Genomic DNA, 16,111 nt, shown 5'->3' with positions numbered 1-16,111 from the left:
GCTTCATTATAGACACTAATGAACACCAAATAAAAACTGATCTCTGCAATCTCATCTCTGTATGTTCATTATCTGCTGAAAGAGCATATATCAGGGAGCAGTATTATAGTAGTTATATTCCTGTACATAGGGGGCAGTATTATAGTAGTTATATTCTTGTACATAGGGGGCAGTATTATAGTAGTTATATTCTTGTACATAGGGGGCAGTATTATAGTAGTTATATTCTTGTACATAGGGGGCAGTATTATAGTAGTTATATTCTTGTACATAGGGGGCAGTATTATAGTAGTTATATACTTGTACATAGGGGGCAGTATTATAGTAGTTATATTCTTGTACATAGGGGGCAGTATTATAGTAGTTATATACTTGTACATAGGGGGCAGTATTATAGTAGTTATATTCTTGTACATAGGGGGCAGTATTATAGTAGTTATATTCTTGTACATAGTGGGCAGTATTATTATAGTAGTCATATTCTTGTACATAGTGGGCAGTATTATTATAGTAGTCATATTCTTGTACATAGGGGGCAGTATAATAGTAGTTATATTCTTGCACATAGGGGACCGTATTATAGTAGTTATATTCTTGCACATAGGGGGCAGTATTATAGTAGTTATATTCTTGTACATAGGAGGCAGTATTATAGTAGTTATATTCTTGTACATAGGAGGCAGTATTATAGTAGTTATATTCTTGTACATAGGAGGCAGTATTATAGTGGTTGTATTCTTGTACATAGGGGGCAGTATTATAGTAGTTCTATTCTTGTACATAGGAGGCAGTATTATAGTAGTTCTATTCTTGTACATAGGAGCAGTATTATAGTAGTTCTATTCTTGTACATAGGAGCAGTATTATAGTAGTTCTATTCTTGTACATAGGAGCAGTATTATAGTAGTTCTATTCTTGTACATAGGAGCAGTAATATAGTAGTTATATTCTTGTACATAGGAGCAGTATTATAGCAGTTATATTCTTGTACATAGGAGGCAGTATTATAGTAGGTATATTCTTGTACATAGGAGGCAGTATTATAGTAGTTATATTCTTGTACATAGGAGCAGTATTATAGTAGTTATATTCTTGTACATAGGAGGCAGTATTATAGTAGGTATATTCTTGTACATAGGAGGCAGTATTATAGTAGTTATATTCTTGTACATAGGGGACAGTATTATAGTAGTTATATTCCTGTACATAGGGGGCAGTATTATAGTAGTTCTATTCTTGTACATAGGAGCAGTATTATAGTAGTTATATTGTACATAGGGGGCAGTATTATAGTAGTTCTATTCTTGTACATAGGAGCAGTATTATAGTAGTTATATTGTTGTACATAGGGGCAGTATTATAGTAGTTCTATTCTTGTACATAGGGGACAGTATTATAGTAGTTATATTCTTGTACATAGGGGCAGTATTATAGTAGTTATATTCTTGTACATAGGGCAGTATTATAATAGTTCTATTCTTGTACATAGGGGGCAGCATTATAGTAGTTATATTCTTGTACATAGGGGGCAGTATTATAGTAGTTATATTCTTGTACATAGGGGGCAGTATAATAGTAGTTATATTCTTGCACATAGGGGACCGTATTATAGTAGTTATATTCTTGTACATAGGGGGCAGTATTATAGTAGTTATATTCTTGTACATAGGAGGCAGTATTATAGTAGTTCTATTCTTGTACATAGGAGCAGTATTATAGTAGTTCTATTCTTGTACATAGGAGCAGTATTATAGTAGTTCTATTCTTGTACATAGGAGCAGTAATATAGTAGTTATATTCTTGTACATAGGAGCAGAATTATAGCAGTTATATTCTTGTACATAGGAGGCAGTATTATAGTAGGTATATTCTTGTACATAGAAGGCAGTATTATAGTAGTTATATTCTTGTACATAGGAGCAGTATTATAGTAGTTATATTCTTGTACATAGGGGACAGTATTAAAGTAGTTATATTCCTGTACATAGGGGGCAGTATTATAGTAGTTCTATTCTTGTACATAGGAGCAGTATTATAGTAGTTATATTGTACATAGGGGGCAGTATTATAGTAGTTCTATTCTTGTACATAGGAGCAGTATTATAGTAGTTATATTGTTGTACATAGGGGCAGTATTATAGTAGTTCTATTCTTGTACATAGGGGACAGTATTATAGTAGTTATATTCTTGTACATAGGGGCAGTATTATAGTAGTTCTATTCTTGTACATAGGGCAGTATTATAATAGTTCTATTCTTGTACATAGGGGGCAGCATTATAGTAGTTATATTCTTGTACATAGGGGGCAGTATTATAGTAGTTATATTCTTGTACATAGGGGGCAGTATAATAGTAGTTATATTCTTGCACATAGGGGACCGTATTATAGTAGTTATATTCTTGTACATAGGGGGCAGTATTATAGTAGTTCTATTCTTGTACATAGGAGGCAGTATTATAGTAGTTCTATTCTTGTACATAGGAGCAGTTTTATAGTAGTTCTATTCTTGTACATAGGAGCAGTATTATAGTAGTTCTATTCTTGTACATAGGAGCAGTATTATAGTAGTTCTATTCTTGTACATAGGAGCAGTAATAGAGTAGGTATATTCTTGTACATAGGAGGCAGTATTATAGTAGGTTTATTCTTGTACATAGGAGGCAGTATTAAAGTAGTTATATTCTTGTTCATAGGAGGCAGTATTATAGTAGTTATATTCCTGTACATAGGGGGCAGTATTATAGTAGTTCTATTCTTGTACATAGGAGCAGTATTATAGTAGTTATATTCTTGTACATAGGAGGCAGTATTATAGTAGTTTTATTCTTGTACATAGGAGGCAGTATTAAAGTAGTTATATTCCTGTACATAGGGGGCAGTATTATAGTAGTTCTATTCTTGTACATAGGAGCAGTATTATAGTAGTTATATTGCACATAGGGGGCAGTATTATAGTAGTTCTATTCTTGTACATAGGAGCAGTACTATAGTAGTTATATTGTTGTACATAGGGGCAGTATTATAGTAGTTCTATTCTTGTACATAGGGGACAGTGTTATAGTAGTTATATTCTTGTACATAGGGGCAGTATTATAGTAGTTCTATTCTTGTACATAGGGCAGTATTATAGTAGTTCTATTCTTGTACATAGGAGCAGTATTATAGTAATTCTATTCTTGTACATAGGAGGCAGTATTATAGTAGTTATATTTTTGTACATAGGAGGCAGTATTATAGTAGGTATATTCTTGTACATAGAAGGCAGTATTATAGTAGTTATATTCTTGTACATAGGAGCAGTATTATAGTAGTTCTATTCTTGTACATAGGAGCAGTATTATAGTAGTTCTATTCTTGTACATAGGAGCAGAATTATAGCAGTTATATTCTTGTACATAGGAGGCAGTATTATAGTAGGTATATTCTTGTACATAGAAGGCAGTATTATAGTAGTTATATTCTTGTACATAGGAGCAGTATTATAGTAGTTATATTCTTGTACATAGGGGACAGTATTATAGTAGTTATATTCCTGTACATAGGGGGCAGTATTATAGTAGTTCTATTCTTGTACATAGGAGCAGTATTATAGTAGTTATATTGTACATAGGGGGCAGTATTATAGTAGTTCTATTCTTGTACATAGGAGCAGTATTATAGTAGTTATATTGTTGTACATAGGGGCAGTATTATAGTAGTTCTATTCTTGTACATAGGGGACAGTATTATAGTAGTTATATTCTTGTACATAGGAGCAGTTTTATAGTAGTTCTATTCTTGTACATAGGAGCAGTATTATAGTAGTTCTATTCTTGTACATAGGAGCAGTATTATAGTAGTTCTATTCTTGTACATAGGAGCAGTAATAGAGTAGGTATATTCTTGTACATAGGGGGCAGTATAATAGTAGTTATATTCTTGCACATAGGGGACCGTATTATAGTAGTTATATTCTTGTACATAGGGGGCAGTATTATAGTAGTTCTATTCTTGTACATAGGAGGCAGTATTATAGTAGTTCTATTCTTGTACATAGGAGCAGTTTTATAGTAGTTCTATTCTTGTACATAGGAGCAGTATTATAGTAGTTCTATTCTTGTACATAGGAGCAGTATTATAGTAGTTCTATTCTTGTACATAGGAGCAGTAATAGAGTAGGTATATTCTTGTACATAGGAGGCAGTATTATAGTAGTTTTATTCTTGTACATAGGAGGCAGTATTAAAGTAGTTATATTCTTGTTCATAGGAGGCAGTATTATAGTAGTTATATTCCTGTACATAGGGGGCAGTATTATAATAGTTCTATTCTTGTACATAGGAGCAGTATTATAGTAGTTATATTGCACATAGGGGGCAGTATTATAGTAGTTCTATTCTTGTACATAGGAGCAGTACTATAGTAGTTATATTGTTGTACATAGGGGCAGTATTATAGTAGTTCTATTCTTGTACATAGGGGACAGTGTTATAGTAGTTATATTCTTGTACATAGGGGCAGTATTATAGTAGTTCTATTCTTGTACATAGGGCAGTATTTAAGTAGTTCTATTCTTGTACATAGGAGCAGTATTTTAGTAATTCTATTCTTGTACATAGGAGGCAGTATTATAGTAGTTATATTTTTGTACAGAGGAGCAGTATTATAGTAGTTATATTCTTGTACATAGGGGGCAGTATTATAGTAGTTATATTCTTGTACATAGGGGGCAGTATTATAGTAGTTTTATTCTTGTACATAGGAGGCAGTATTATAGTAGTTATATTCTTGTTCATAGGAGGCAGTATTATAGTAGTTATATTCTTGTACATAGGGGGCACTATTATAGTAGTTATATTCCTGTACATAGGGGGCAGTATTATAGTAGTTCTATTCTTGTACATAGGAGCAGTATTATAGTAGTTATATTGCACATAGGGGGCAGTATTATAGTAGTTCTATTCTTGTACATAGGAGCAGTACTATAGAAGTTATATTGTTGTACATAGGGGCAGTATTATAGTAGTTCTATTCTTGTACATAGGGGACAGTATTATAGTAGTTATATTCTTGTACACAGGGGCAGTATTATAGTAGTTCTATTCTTGTACATAGGGCAGTATTATAGTAGTTCTATTCTTGTATATAGCAGCAGTATTATAATAATTCTATTCTTGTACATAGGAGCAGTATTATAGTAGTTCTATTCTTGTACATAGGAGGCAGTATTATAGTAGTTATATTTTTGTACAGAGGAGCAGTATTATAGTAGTTATATTCTTGTACATAGGGGGCAGTATTATAGTTGTTATATTCTTGTACATAGAGGGCAGTATTATAGTAGTTCTATTCTTGCACATAGGAGGCAATATTATGGTAGTTATATTCTTGTACATAGGAGCAGTATTAAAGTAGCTATATTCTTGTTCACAGGAGGCAGTATTATAGTAGTTATATTCTTGTACACAGGGGGCAGTATTATAGTAGTTATATTCTTGTATGTAGCGGGCAGTTTTATAGTAGTTATATTCTTGTACATAGGGGCAGTATTATAGTAGTTATATTCTTGTACATAGGGGGCAGTATTATAGTAGTTATATTCTTGTACATAGGAGCAGTATTATAGTAGTTATATTCTTGTACATAGGAGGCAGTATTATAGTAGCTATATTCTTGTTCACAGGAGGCAGTATTATAGTAGTTATATTCCTGTACATAGGGGGCAGTATTATAGTAGTTCTATTCTTGTACATAGGAGCAGTATTATAGTAGTTATATTGCACATAGGGGGCAGTATTATAGTAGTTCTATTCTTGTACATAGGAGCAGTACTATAGTAGTTATATTGTTGTACATAGGGGCAGTATTATAGTAGTTCTATTCTTGTACATAGGGGACAGTGTTATAGTAGTTATATTCTTGTACATAGGGGCAGTATTATAGTAGTTCTATTCTTGTACATAGGGCAGTATTATAGTAGTTCTATTCTTGTACATAGGAGCAGTATTATAGTAATTCTATTCTTGTACATAGGAGGCAGTATTATAGTAGTTATATTTTTGTACATAGGAGGCAGTATTATAGTAGGTATATTCTTGTACATAGAAGGCAGTATTATAGTAGTTATATTCTTGTACATAGGAGCAGTATTATAGTAGTTCTATTCTTGTACATAGGAGCAGTATTATAGTAGTTCTATTCTTGTACATAGGAGCAGAATTATAGCAGTTATATTCTTGTACATAGGAGGCAGTATTATAGTAGGTATATTCTTGTACATAGAAGGCAGTATTATAGTAGTTATATTCTTGTACATAGGAGCAGTATTATAGTAGTTATATTCTTGTACATAGGGGACAGTATTATAGTAGTTATATTCCTGTACATAGGGGGCAGTATTATAGTAGTTCTATTCTTGTACATAGGAGCAGTATTATAGTAGTTATATTGTACATAGGGGGCAGTATTATAGTAGTTCTATTCTTGTACATAGGAGCAGTATTATAGTAGTTATATTGTTGTACATAGGGGCAGTATTATAGTAGTTCTATTCTTGTACATAGGGGACAGTATTATAGTAGTTATATTCTTGTACATAGGAGCAGTTTTATAGTAGTTCTATTCTTGTACATAGGAGCAGTATTATAGTAGTTCTATTCTTGTACATAGGAGCAGTATTATAGTAGTTCTATTCTTGTACATAGGAGCAGTAATAGAGTAGGTATATTCTTGTACATAGGGGGCAGTATAATAGTAGTTATATTCTTGCACATAGGGGACCGTATTATAGTAGTTATATTCTTGTACATAGGGGGCAGTATTATAGTAGTTCTATTCTTGTACATAGGAGGCAGTATTATAGTAGTTCTATTCTTGTACATAGGAGTAGTTTTATAGTAGTTCTATTCTTGTACATAGGAGCAGTATTATAGTAGTTCTATTCTTGTACATAGGAGCAGTATTATAGTAGTTCTATTCTTGTACATAGGAGCAGTAATAGAGTAGGTATATTCTTGTACATAGGAGGCAGTATTATAGTAGTTTTATTCTTGTACATAGGAGGCAGTATTAAAGTAGTTATATTCTTGTTCATAGGAGGCAGTATTATAGTAGTTATATTCCTGTACATAGGGGGCAGTATTATAATAGTTCTATTCTTGTACATAGGAGCAGTATTATAGTAGTTATATTGCACATAGGGGGCAGTATTATAGTAGTTCTATTCTTGTACATAGGAGCAGTACTATAGTAGTTATATTGTTGTACATAGGGGCAGTATTATAGTAGTTCTATTCTTGTACATAGGGGACAGTGTTATAGTAGTTATATTCTTGTACATAGGGGCAGTATTATAGTAGTTCTATTCTTGTACATAGGGCAGTATTTAAGTAGTTCTATTCTTGTACATAGGAGCAGTATTTTAGTAATTCTATTCTTGTACATAGGAGGCAGTATTATAGTAGTTATATTTTTGTACAGAGGAGCAGTATTATAGTAGTTATATTCTTGTACATAGGGGGCAGTATTATAGTAGTTATATTCTTGTACATAGGGGGCAGTATTATAGTAGTTTTATTCTTGTACATAGGAGGCAGTATTATAGTAGTTATATTCTTGTTCATAGGAGGCAGTATTATAGTAGTTATATTCTTGTACATAGGGGGCACTATTATAGTAGTTATATTCCTGTACATAGGGGGCAGTATTATAGTAGTTCTATTCTTGTACATAGGAGCAGTATTATAGTAGTTATATTGCACATAGGGGGCAGTATTATAGTAGTTCTATTCTTGTACATAGGAGCAGTACTATAGAAGTTATATTGTTGTACATAGGGGCAGTATTATAGTAGTTCTATTCTTGTACATAGGGGACAGTATTATAGTAGTTATATTCTTGTACACAGGGGCAGTATTATAGTAGTTCTATTCTTGTACATAGGGCAGTATTATAGTAGTTCTATTCTTGTATATAGCAGCAGTATTATAATAATTCTATTCTTGTACATAGGAGCAGTATTATAGTAGTTCTATTCTTGTACATAGGAGGCAGTATTATAGTAGTTATATTTTTGTACAGAGGAGCAGTATTATAGTAGTTATATTCTTGTACATAGGGGGCAGTATTATAGTTGTTATATTCTTGTACATAGAGGGCAGTATTATAGTAGTTCTATTCTTGCACATAGGAGGCAATATTATGGTAGTTATATTCTTGTACATAGGAGCAGTATTAAAGTAGCTATATTCTTGTTCACAGGAGGCAGTATTATAGTAGTTATATTCTTGTACACAGGGGGCAGTATTATAGTAGTTATATTCTTGTATGTAGCGGGCAGTTTTATAGTAGTTATATTCTTGTACATAGGGGCAGTATTATAGTAGTTATATTCTTGTACATAGGGGGCAGTATTATAGTAGTTATATTCTTGTACATAGGAGCAGTATTATAGTAGTTATATTCTTGTACATAGGAGGCAGTATTATAGTAGCTATATTCTTGTTCACAGGAGGCAGTATTATAGTAGTTATATTCTTGTACACGGGGGGCAGTATTATAGTAGTTATATTCTTGCACATAGCGGGCAGTATTATAGTAGTTATATTCTTGTACATAGGGGGCAGTATTATAGTAGTTATATTCTTGTACATAGGAGCAGTATTATAGTAGTTATATTCTTGTACATAGGGGCAGTATTATAGTAGTTCTATTCAGTTCTATTCTTGTACATAGTGGGGCAGTATTATAGTTGTTATATTATTGTACATAGAGGGCAGTATTATAGTAGTTCTATTCTTGTACATAGGAGCAGTACTATAGTAGTTATATTGTTGTACATAGGGGCAGTATTATAGTAGTTCTATTCTTATACATAGGGGACAGTATTATAGTAGTTATATTCTTGTACATAGGGGCAGTATTATAGTAGTTCTATTCTTGTACATAGGGCAATATTATAGTAGTTCTATTCTTGTACATAGGAGCAGTATTATAGTAATTCTATTCTTGTACATAGGAGCAGTATTATAGTAGTTATATTCTTGTACATACGGGGCAGTATTATAGTAGTTATATTCTTGTACATAGGAGCAGTATTATAGTAGTTATATTCTTGTACATACGGGGCAGTATTATAGTAGTTATATTCTTGTACATAGGGGGCAGTATTATAGTAGTTTTATTCTTGTACATAGGAGGCAGTATTATAGTAGTTATATTCTTGTTCATAGGAGGCAGTATTATAGTAGTTCTATTCTTGTACATAGGGGACACTATTATAGTAGTTATATTGCACATAGGGGGCAGTATTATAGTAGTTCTATTCTTGTACATAGAATCAGTTCTATAGTAGTTATATTCTTGTACATAAGGGACAGTATTATAGTAGTTATATTCTTGAACATAGGGGCAGTATTATAGTAGTACTATTCTTGTACATAGGAGCAGTATTATAGTAGTACTATTCTTGTACATAGGAGCAGTATTATAGTAGTCCTATTCTTGTACATAGGAGGCAATATTATATTAGTTATATTCTTGTACATAGGAGCAGTATTATAGTAGTTATATTCTTGTACATAGGGGGCAGTATTATAGTAGTTATATTCTTGTACATAGGAGGCTGTGTTATAGTAGTTATATTCTTGTTCATAGGAGCAGTATTTTAGTAGTTATATTCTTTTACATAGGGGGCAGTATTATAGTAGTAATATTCTGGTACATAGGGGGCAGTATTATAGTAGTTCTATTCAGTTCTATTCTTGTACATAGTGGGGCAGTATTATAGTAGTTCTATTCTTGTACATAGGAGCAGTATTATAGTAGTTATATTCTTGTACATACGGGGCAGTATTATAGTAGTTATATTCTTGTACATAGGAGCAGTATTATAGTAGTTATATTCTTGTACATACGGGGCAGTATTATAGTAGTTATATTCTTGTACATAGGGGGCAGTATTATAGTAGTTTTATTCTTGTACATAGGAGGCAGTATTATAGTAGTTATATTCTTGTTCATAGGAGGCAGTATTATAGTAGTTCTATTCTTGTACATAGGGGACACTATTATAGTAGTTATATTGCACATAGGGGGCAGTATTATAGTAGTTCTATTCTTGTACATAGAATCAGTTCTATAGTAGTTATATTCTTGTACATAAGGGACAGTATTATAGTAGTTATATTCTTGAACATAGGGGCAGTATTATAGTAGTACTATTCTTGTACATAGGAGCAGTATTATAGTAGTACTATTCTTGTACATAGGAGCAGTATTATAGTAGTTCTATTCTTGTACATAGGAGCAGTAATAGAGTAGGTATATTCTTGTACATAGGAGGCAGTATTATAGTAGGTTTATTCTTGTACATAGGAGGCAGTATTAAAGTAGTTATATTCTTGTTCATAGGAGGCAGTATTATAGTAGTTATATTTCTGTACATAGGGGGCAGTATTATAGTAGTTCTATTCTTGTACATAGGAGCAGTATTATAGTAGTTATATTCTTGTACATAGGAGGCAGTATTATAGTAGTTTTATTCATGTACATAGGAGGCAGTATTAAAGTAGTTATATTCCTGTACATAGGGGGCAGTATTATAGTAGTTCTATTCTTGTACATAGGAGCAGTATTATAGTAGTTATATTGCACATCGGGGGCAGTATTATAGTAGTTCTATTCTTGTACATAGGAGCAGTACTATAGTAGTTATATTGTTGTACATAGGGGCAGTATTATAGTAGTTCTATTCTTGTACATAGGGGACAGTGTTATAGTAGTTATATTCTTGTACATAGGGGCAGTATTATAGTAGTTCTATTCTTGTACATAGGGCAGTATTATAGTAGTTCTATTCTTGTACATAGGAGCAGTATTATAGTAATTCTATTCTTGTACATAGGAGGCAGTATTATAGTAGTTATATTTTTGTACATAGGAGGCAGTATTATAGTAGGTATATTCTTGTACATAGAAGGCAGTATTATAGTAGTTATATTCTTGTACATAGGAGCAGTATTATAGTAGTTCTATTCTTGTACATAGGAGCAGTATTATAGTAGTTCTATTCTTGTACATAGGAGCAGAATTATAGCAGTTATATTCTTGTACATAGGAGGCAGTATTATAGTAGGTATATTCTTGTACATAGAAGGCAGTATTATAGTAGTTATATTCTTGTACATAGGAGCAGTATTATAGTAGTTATATTCTTGTACATAGGGGACAGTATTATAGTAGTTATATTCCTGTACATAGGGGGCAGTATTATAGTAGTTCTATTCTTGTACATAGGAGCAGTATTATAGTAGTTATATTGTACATAGGGGGCAGTATTATAGTAGTTCTATTCTTGTACATAGGAGCAGTATTATAGTAGTTATATTGTTGTACATAGGGGCAGTATTATAGTAGTTCTATTCTTGTACATAGGGGACAGTATTATAGTAGTTATATTCTTGTACATAGGGGCAGTATTATAGTAGTTCTATTCTTGTACATAGGGCAGTATTATAATAGTTCTATTCTTGTACATAGGGGGCAGCATTATAGTAGTTATATTCTTGTACATAGGGGGCAGTATTATAGTAGTTATATTCTTGTACATAGGGGGCAGTATAATAGTAGTTATATTCTTGCACATAGGGGACCGTATTATAGTAGTTATATTCTTGTACATAGGGGGCAGTATTATAGTAGTTCTATTCTTGTACATAGGAGGCAGTATTATAGTAGTTCTATTCTTGTACATAGGAGCAGTTTTATAGTAGTTCTATTCTTGTACATAGGAGCAGTATTATAGTAGTTCTATTCTTGTACATAGGAGCAGTATTATAGTAGTTCTATTCTTGTACATAGGAGCAGTAATAGAGTAGGTATATTCTTGTACATAGGAGGCAGTATTATAGTAGTTTTATTCTTGTACATAGGAGGCAGTATTAAAGTAGTTATATTCTTGTTCATAGGAGGCAGTATTATAGTAGTTATATTCCTGTACATAGAGGGCAGTATTATAGTAGTTCTATTCTTGTACATAGGAGCAGTATTATAGTAGTTATATTGCACATAGGGGGCAGTATTATAGTAGTTCTATTCTTGTACATAGGAGCAGTACTATAGTAGTTATATTGTTGTACATAGGGGCAGTATTATAGTAGTTCTATTCTTGTACATAGGGGACAGTGTTATAGTAGTTATATTCTTGTACATAGGGGCAGTATTATAGTAGTTCTATTCTTGTACATAGGGCAGTATTTAAGTAGTTCTATTCTTGTACATAGGAGCAGTATTATAGTAATTCTATTCTTGTACATAGGAGGCAGTATTATAGTAGTTATATTTTTGTACAGAGGAGCAGTATTATAGTAGTTATATTCTTGTACATAGGGGGCAGTATTATAGTAGTTATATTCTTGTACATAGGGGGCAGTATTATAGTAGTTTTATTCTTGTACATAGGAGGCAGTATTATAGTAGTTATATTCTTGTTCATAGGAGGCAGTATTATAGTAGTTATATTCTTGTACATAGGGGGCACTATTATAGTAGTTATATTCCTGTACATAGGGGGCAGTATTATAGTAGTTCTATTCTTGTACATAGGAGCAGTATTATAGTAGTTATATTGCACATAGGGGGCAGTATTATAGTAGTTCTATTCTTGTACATAGGAGCAGTACTATAGAAGTTATATTGTTGTACATAGGGGCAGTATTATAGTAGTTCTATTCTTGTACATAGGGGACAGTATTATAGTAGTTATATTCTTGTACACAGGGGCAGTACTATAGTAGTTCTATTCTTGTACATAGGGCAGTATTATAGTAGTTCTATTCTTGTACATAGCAGCAGTATTATAATAATTCTATTCTTGTACATAGGAGCAGTATTATAGTAGTTCTATTCTTGTACATAGGAGGCAGTATTATAGTAGTTATATTTTTGTACAGAGGAGCAGTATTATAGTAGTTATATTCTTGTACATAGGGGGCAGTATTATAGTTGTTATATTCTTGTACATAGAGGGCAGTATTATAGTAGTTCTATTCTTGCACATAGGAGGCAATATTATGGTAGTTATATTCTTGTACATAGGAGCAGTATTAAAGTAGCTATATTCTTGTTCACAGGAGGCAGTATTATAGTAGTTATATTCTTGTACACAGGGGGCAGTATTATAGTAGTTATATTCTTGTATGTAGCGGGCAGTTTTATAGTAGTTATATTCTTGTACATAGGGGCAGTATTATAGTAGTTATATTCTTGTACATAGGGGGCAGTATTATAGTAGTTATATTCTTGTACATAGGAGCAGTATTATAGTAGTTATATTCTTGTACATAGGAGGCAGTATTATAGTAGCTATATTCTTGTTCACAGGAGGCAGTATTATAGTAGTTATATTCTTGTACACGGGGGGCAGTATTATAGTAGTTATATTCTTGCACATAGCGGGCAGTATTATAGTAGTTATATTCTTGTACATAGGGGGCAGTATTATAGTAGTTATATTCTTGTACATAGGAGCAGTATTATAGTAGTTATATTCTTGTACATAGGGGCAGTATTATAGTAGTTCTATTCAGTTCTATTCTTGTACATAGTGGGGCAGTATTATAGTTGTTATATTCTTGTACATAGAGGGCAGTATTATAGTAGTTCTATTCTTGTACATAGGAGCAGTACTATAGTAGTTATATTGTTGTACATAGGGGCAGTATTATAGTAGTTCTATTCTTATACATAGGGGACAGTATTATAGTAGTTATATTCTTGTTCATAGGGGCAGTATTATAGTAGTTCTATTCTTGCACATAGGGCAATATTATAGTAGTTCTATTCTTGTACATAGGAGCAGTATTATAGTAATTCTATTCTTGTACATAGGAGCAGTATTATAGTAGTTATATTCTTGTACATACGGGGCAGTATTATAGTAGTTATATTCTTGTACATAGGAGCAGTATTATAGTAGTTATATTCTTGTACATACGGGGCAGTATTATAGTAGTTATATTCTTGTACATAGGGGGCAGTATTATAGTAGTTTTATTCTTGTACATAGGAGGCAGTATTATTGTAGTTATATTCTTGTTCATAGGAGGCAGTATTATAGTAGTTCTATTCTTGTACATAGGGGACACTATTATAGTAGTTATATTGCACATAGGGGGCAGTATTATAGTAGTTCTATTCTTGTACATAGAATCAGTTCTATAGTAGTTATATTCTTGTACATAAGGGACAGTATTATAGTAGTTATATTCTTGAACATAGGGGCAGTATTATAGTAGTACTATTCTTGTACATAGGAGCAGTATTATAGTAGTACTATTCTTGTACATAGGAGCAGTATTATAGTAGTCCTATTCTTGTACATAGGAGGCAATATTATAGTAGTTATATTCTTGTACATAGGAGGCAGTATTATAGTGGTCATATTCTTGTACATAGGGGGCAGTATTATAGTAGTTTTATTCTTGTACATAGGACCAGTATTATAGTAGTTCTATTCTTGTACATAGGAAGCAGTATTATAGTAGTTCTATTCTTGTACATAAGGGACAGTATTATAGTAGTTATATTCTTGAACATGGGGGCAGTATTACAGTTGTTCTATTCTTGTACATAGAATCAGTTCTATAGTAGTTATATTCTTGTACATAAGGGACAGTATTATAGTAGTTATATTCTTGAACATAGGGGCAGTATTATAGTAGTACTATTCTTGTACATAGGAGCAGTATTATAGTAGTACTATTCTTGTACATAGGAGCAGTATTATAGTAGTCCTATTCTTGTACATAGGAGGCAATATTATAGTAGTTATATTCTTGTACATAGGAGCAGTATTATAGTAGTTATATTCTTGTACATAGGGGGCAGTATTATAGTAGTTATATTCTTGTACATAGGAGGCTGTGTTATAGTAGTTATATTCTTGTTCATAGGAGCAGTATTTTAGTAGTTATATTCTTTTACATAGGGGGCAGTATTATAGTAGTAATATTCTGGTACATAGGGGGCAGTATTATAGTAGTTCTATTCAGTTCTATTCTTGTACATAGTGGGGCAGTATTATAGTAGTTCTATTCTTGTACATAGGGCTGTATTATATTAGTTATATTCTTGTACATAGGAGGCAGTATTATGGTAGTTATATTCTGGTACATAGGGGGCAGTATTATAGTAGTTCTTTTCAGTTCTATTCTTGTACATAGTGGGGCAGTATTATAGTAGTTATATTCTTGTACATAGGAGGCAGTATTATGGTAGTTATATTCTTGTACATAGCGGGCAGTATTATAGTAGTTATATTCTTGTACACAGGGGGCAGTATTATAGTAGTTATATTCTTGTACATAGGAGGCAGTATTATAGTAGCTATATTCTTGTTCACAGGAGGCAGTATTATAGTAGTTATATTCTTGTACATAGCGGGCAGTATTATAGTAGTTATATTCTTGTACATAGGGGGCAGTATTATAGTAGTTATATTCTTATACATAGGAGCAGTATTATAGTAGTTATATGCTTGTACATAGGGGGCAGTATTATAGTAGTTATATTCTTGTACATAGGGGGCAGTATTATAGTAGTTCTATTCAGTTCTATTCTTGCACATAGTGGGGCAGTATTATAGTAGTTATATTCTTGTACATAGGGGGCAGTATTATGGTAGTTATATTCTTGTACATAGGAGCAGTATTATAGTTGTTATATTCTTGTTCACAGGAGGCAGTATTATAGTAGTTATATTCTTGTACACAGGGGGCAGTATTATAGTAGTTATATTCTTGTACATAGCGGGCAGTATTATAGTAGTTATATTCTTGACCATAGGGGGCAGTATTATAGTAGTTATATTCTTGTACATAGGGGGCAGTATTATAGTAGTTATATTCTTGTACATAGAGGGCAGTATTATAGTAGTTATATTCTTGTACATAGGGGGCAGTATTATAGTAGTTATTACCTTGTACATAGGGGGCAGTATTATAGTAGTTATTATCTTGTACATAGGGGGCAGTATTATAGTAGCTATATTCTTGTACATAGGAGCAGTATTATAGTAGTTATATTCTTGTACATAGGAGCAGTATTATAGTAGTTATATTCTTGTACATAGG

General features: G+C 32.4%; 1 protein-coding gene across 1 annotated transcript in view; it reads right to left on the bottom strand.

The window, feature by feature from the left end:
- Positions 1-16,111, bottom strand: part of GLP1R (glucagon like peptide 1 receptor) — a 347,609-nt gene that overhangs the window by 129,475 nt on the left and 202,023 nt on the right. The window lies entirely within an intron of this gene.

Source organism: Eleutherodactylus coqui, chromosome 3 (genome assembly GCF_035609145.1).
Source record: "Eleutherodactylus coqui strain aEleCoq1 chromosome 3, aEleCoq1.hap1, whole genome shotgun sequence".
NCBI lineage: Eukaryota > Metazoa > Chordata > Amphibia > Anura > Eleutherodactylidae > Eleutherodactylus > Eleutherodactylus coqui.
This window is presented reverse-complemented; position numbering and strand designations above follow the sequence as displayed.